Source organism: Moschus berezovskii, chromosome 4 (genome assembly GCF_049115385.1).
Source record: "Moschus berezovskii isolate FMDL1 chromosome 4, NW_MosBer_1.0, whole genome shotgun sequence".
NCBI classification, from domain to species: Eukaryota; Metazoa; Chordata; class Mammalia; order Artiodactyla; family Moschidae; genus Moschus; species Moschus berezovskii.
Genome location: NC_142463.1, coordinates 30,792,306 through 30,797,974, shown reverse-complemented (window position 1 = coordinate 30,797,974; position 5,669 = coordinate 30,792,306). Strand labels below are relative to the sequence as shown.

Sequence of the window (5,669 nt, the reverse complement as noted above, 5' to 3'; positions counted from 1 at the left end):
TATTTGAGCTGGTTTTGAGTGCAGGAGAGGAAAAAAAAAGATGAAGGAAAACAAGCTTACCCATAAAAAGAAATTGTAGAACTCTATGTCCCAACAAGTGGGTAAAAAGGTTAACATTGCTTTTTTATAACCCAATAAATGTTCTTTCATGAAAATTGTTTAAAACACACTCCCTATATCTCTCTATTAGATTGAAAAATATATTGATCAGAAAGAGGATTTAATCAGGAAAGAGGGTTCCCAAACACATATTGACTACTTTTTAAACTTCATAATCTAGTAAAATTAATATTTTGATAACATGTAATAAAAATTAAACTAGAGAACTTAGGTACCTGTCTAAAGACACACAGTTTGAGAGGCTGAAATCAGGGTTAAAACCTTGAATCGAAGGCATTTACTCTTTCAACCAAACACCAAGCCTTCACTAACTACTCATGGCACCTCAATTGAAATGATTCATAAGCTACTAATATTACATTTAAAATTTAAGGATTCACAGAGCAGCTGTGTAAGGAAAGAATGATGGTGATTTTGACCCCCATTTTTAGGGCATTGCAATCCTCTATGAACAGCAATACCACGGTCCCACCCACTCTACCGATGACAAAAATAAGGTTCAAGCAATTATATGTCTTGTTCAGATGGTACACCTAGCAAGAGGCAATTCTGGTCATCTACTTCAAATCTCATGTGATATCCTCATACCACAATAACTCTTGCCAAAAATTGAATGGCAAAAAAAGGCCTTGAATTATTGTTATCAAATTATTTTTATTAGTGCTGACCAGCAACACTAGAATAATTACTTTTAAATATCAAAGATACATGTTTCCAGGCCTCTCCTATTTAGATATTCATGATAGCCCCAAGCTGGGTAGTCATAATGGTAAAAAATACATATTCCTTTACCTATGTTAGAGTTACCTATGTTCTCCATGTCCATGGCACCTTCTGAATATCTTTATCACAACATTTAAAATGCTTAATCACTGATTTACCATTTTTTCCTCCAAACTAGATAGGTAGCCTCTTATACACAAGGGTCCTATCTTATATATTCTGTTTCCATTGGCCAACATAGTTTTCAGTACTAAGAAGATGCTCAAAAATATTTGTCAAAATGAACAAATCAGTGAGTTGCAAATCCATTTGGGTCTAGATGGATGGATTCCATTAAAGAATAAATTTCACTAAAAAGTTAGGTATTTTATAAAATGCATACTTATGGTTTCCAAAGGGGAAAATGAAGGGATAAATTAGTAGGAAGGGATTAACAGATACACACCACTATATATGAAATAGGTACAGCAATACCTATAAAGAAAAAAATCTGAAAAAAAAAATGTATAACAGTCACTTTGCTATACATTGGAAACTAATACAATATTGTATATTAACTATACTTCAAAAAGAAATGTATGCATTCTGAAAGGCTAAAATCTTGCCTCCTTCATCCTTAACATCTGTTCCCACTCTGGTCTTCCTCCATTATAATAAGTGACTTAATTGAAGAAGCTGCTTAGGCCAGAAACTTAGGATTCAGCCTTCACTTCTCATTTCAGTTCAGTTCATTTCAGTCGCTCAGTCGTGTCCGACTCTCCGCGACCCCATGAATCACAGCACGCCAGGCCTCCCTGTCCATCACCAACTCCCGGAGTTCACTCAAACTCATGTCCACAGAGTCGGTGATGCCATCCAGCCATCTCATTCTTGGTCGTCCCCTTCTCCTCCTGCCCCCAACCTTTCCCAGCATCAGAGTCTTTTCCAGTGAGTCAACTCGTCGCATTTACTCATCTCTAATTCATTATCAAGCCTCATATAACTTACATTACAAACAACACTTTTATTCATTAACTTTTCTCCATTTCCATTTTCAACATTGTTGTATCTGCTATTATCTCTTTTCTTCATTGCTGCACTTGCTTCATAAATTTTCTCCTTCCAATCATTATTCACTCCCCACACTAATCCACACTACACAATGTAGCAAGACAGATTTCTTTCAAAATGTAAATCAGATCATGTCATTCCCCTGCATAAAACTCTATTTCCATTGGCTTAAAATAAACACTGACTTAAATACCTAATCATCTTCTACATAGAATCACCAATCCAATGGACATGAATTTGAGCTATCTCCATGAGAAAGTGGAGGACAGAGGAGCCTGGTGCGCTGCAGTCCATGGGGTTACAAAGAGTCAAATGTGACTTAGTATCTGAACAACCACACACTCTACATGCCTACTACTCTAAACTCTTCTTGTCCAGGTCTCCTCTCTAATCACTGGGCTACATCACTTTAGCCTTCCTGAAGTTCCTTCACCACATGAAACTCTTTTACCCTAGATCTTCCTACTTGCAGGTCTAACCCTTCAGGTCAGGCTTTGACTCATACTTCCCCTGTCTCCCGTGTCACTCTTGAATGTATTTTCAAAGAGAACTTCCTTTCCCTGAACACTCAGCATGCAGTCATTGCTCCCAAACACCGGAAATTCTCTTAGGGCACTTAGCCCTTTTTATTTCCCTAGCACTTGTCTATATATGTAGACATACTTCTTTTGAGTTTTGACTAGGCTGCAATCTACACAGATAAGAGACCATGTTTGTTATCTATAACATTCTATACCCTCTTATCACCATGCCTTAACATTCAGATTAGTTCAGTCGCTTAGTTGTGTCTGACTCTTTGCGACTCCATGGACTGCAGCATGCCTGGCTTCCCTGTCCATCACCAACTCCCAGAGCTTGTTCAAACACATGTCTACAGAGTCAATGATGCCATCCAACCATCTCATCCTCTGTCGTAGCATTCTCCTCCTGCCTGCAATCTTTCCCAGCATCAGGGCCTTTTCCAATGAGTCAGTTCTTCGCATCAGGTGGCCAAAGCATTGGAGCTTCAGCTTCAGCATCAGTCCTTCCAATGAATATTTATGACTGATTTCCTTTAGGGTTGACTGGTTTGATCTCCTTGCAGTGCAAGGGGCTCTCAGGACTCTTTTCCAACACCACAGTTCAAAAGCATCAATATGGAATAAACATATTCATAGGATAGCTAAATCTCAACTTATCTGCTCACCTATAAAAGGGAAATAGTTATATATGCCTTACAAGCCTTTGGGAATTATTAATAAATTAGTTAATTGCATATTATGGCTCTGTATAGGGATAAGTCATTCTCAGTTCAGTTCAGTCCCTCAGTCAAGTCCGACTCTTTGTGACCCCATGAACCGCAGCACACCAGACCTCCCTGTCCATCACCAACTCCCAGAGTCCACCCAAAGCCATGTCCATTCAGTCAGTGATGTCATCCAATTATCTCATCCTCTGTCGTCCCCTTCTCCTCCTGCCCTCAATCTTTCCCAGCATCAGGGTCTTTTCAAATGAGTCAGCTCTTTGCATCAGGTGGCCAAAGTTTTGGAATTTCAGCTTCAAAATCAGTCCTACCAATGAACACCCAGGACTGATCTCCTTTAGGATGGACTGGTTGGATCTCCATGCAATCCAGGGGTCTCTCAAGAGTTTCTCCAACACCACACTTCAAAAGCATCAATTCTTTGGTGCTCAGCTTTCTTCACAGTCCAACTGTCACATCCATACATGACCACTGGAAAAACCATAGCCTTGACTAGATGGACCTTTGTTGGCAAAGTAATGTCTCTGCTTCTTAATATGCTGTCTAGGTTGGTCATAACCTTCCTTCCAAGGAGTAAGCGTCTTTTAATTTCATGGCTGCAATCAGCATCTGCAGTGATTTTGGAGCCCCGGAAAATAAAGTCAGCCACTGTTTCCCCATCTATTTGCCATGAAGTGATGGGCATTCTAATGAGATCAATAAAAGCAGTATCTCACACATTTGGAGAAAAATACTATGGTTTGATTAAGTAGATTTATATGATGATGTCTCAAGGTCAAAAATAGGATCCAGAATAGAAGTTCTAGGAAAGCAATCTTCTTATTACTATAGACTAAGAACTTTTAAAGCCTTAATTATCACCCAACAATAGACTACACTGACACCAAAGTAGTAAGTTCTCCAACAGTAGCAGAGGATATAGCTAACGTACAAAGACTAGATTAGACAACTCATATGCTTTTTGTAACTCAGGAATTCTCTAATTATATAAAGCAGCAACAAGGACAAAACAACCAAAAGAACCCACAGGCTTGCACATGAAACACAAAATGGAGTGTTGTTCCATAGAACAGAAGGGATGGAAATAATCTGCTTTAAAATTTTCCAAGGCAAATCTGAGTGAGAGATTGTTTTCATTTAGCAGGTCTTCAAAGTACACCTCTAAGGAAACAGCTTGAAGATGGATCTCTTTCTTCCTTAGCGTCACAAAGATAAAAGAATAAATGGTCTCTAAGTCTTAGATTAGAAGCCTGTGGTGAAGGAGACATGTTCAGGTAACTTTCATACAGCCCTTATAATTGTTCACATGGTGAGTGCATTAAAGAACCAAGAGAAAGCACCATTTTTCCAAAGTGATCTAGAATAAAACTGAAGTAAAACTTTGAGAAAAAGGAAAACATTTCATCCTTCCAGAAGGATACGCAAACATAGACAACAAGACCTAGAAAAGAAATCAAGTGCCTGAATCCTTAGTTTGTGTCCAAGAAGTCTGATCTCAGTCACCATATCACAATGTCCCAGTGTAATTCAGTCAAGGTATACAACAAGGGGTTGGCTAGTGATGCCTCAATATAAAAGAGTGTGAACCACTTATTTAATTTGCCAGCATGTCAAAAAGCACCTTTATTCTGTTTAGAATAGCCTCATGTTCTCATGCTTTCTTGCCAGATGCCTTTGGAGCAGGTGCTTTCTGGGCTGGAGCTTTCTGACCCTTTTGAGCTTTTGGAGAAGGTGCTACATTCTGACCTGCAGCTTTCTGGGCAGAAACCTCCTGGGCTGATGTCTTCTAACTCACAATGGTCATCTTTTATTTGTTGCTGGAACACTGGCTTCTGCAGCTGTTCCCTTAGCAGTAAGTGCTTTCTTGGCCGAAGTTTTCAGGAAAGCTGCCTTTTCAAGTTTCTTAACCTCAAGCTTGATGAGTCTTGCATTTGTGACTTTTTAATGATTGAAATCTGTCATCTTGGATTTCTTTTTTCTGGCTTAAATCTTCTTGACACACCTTGTGGCTGCTCACTTTGCAGGGATATCTGCCTTCTCCCAGGTTTTTCCAACATACTTCTGGTGAGCACTGTGTGGGAACTTGAAGATGAAATCAGTGAGCTGCATGCATCTGAAAGGCATAGCCTGTCTCCATACTTGAGTACAAAGTCCATCAACCAAAGTCCTGTTTTGATTAACAACATCTACAATCATGACCAGCTTCCTGGCACAAGACTCAAAGGAGGCATAGGTCACCCAGCCAACGTCTATGAAGTGCCTGGACACCATCTTGGTGGCGTTTGGCAAGAGGGAGCAACTTACTTTTAAAAGGCTCCTAAACTGGACTGGTCTATAGAGAGACCTGCTGACCTCAAACTCACCTTAAAACAGTGCTCAAACTGAGGAAACTACACTGCACTAGAATAAGAAGATGACATCAGTAGACAGCTTACCTAAGATGCTGATCTCAATTTTATGTCCATTTATAATGTTTTCTTGATTCCTTGGACCTATGCCTTGTTTTCTATTATGGACATGATTCTATGCTAGT

The 5,669-nt window shown here is 39.4% G+C and overlaps 1 pseudogene; it reads right to left on the bottom strand.

The window, feature by feature from the left end:
• Positions 1 to 4,787: 4,787 nt before the first annotated feature.
• Positions 4,788 to 5,407, bottom strand: LOC129541403 (large ribosomal subunit protein eL14 pseudogene; annotated as a pseudogene).
• Positions 5,408 to 5,669: the final 262 nt, after the last annotated feature.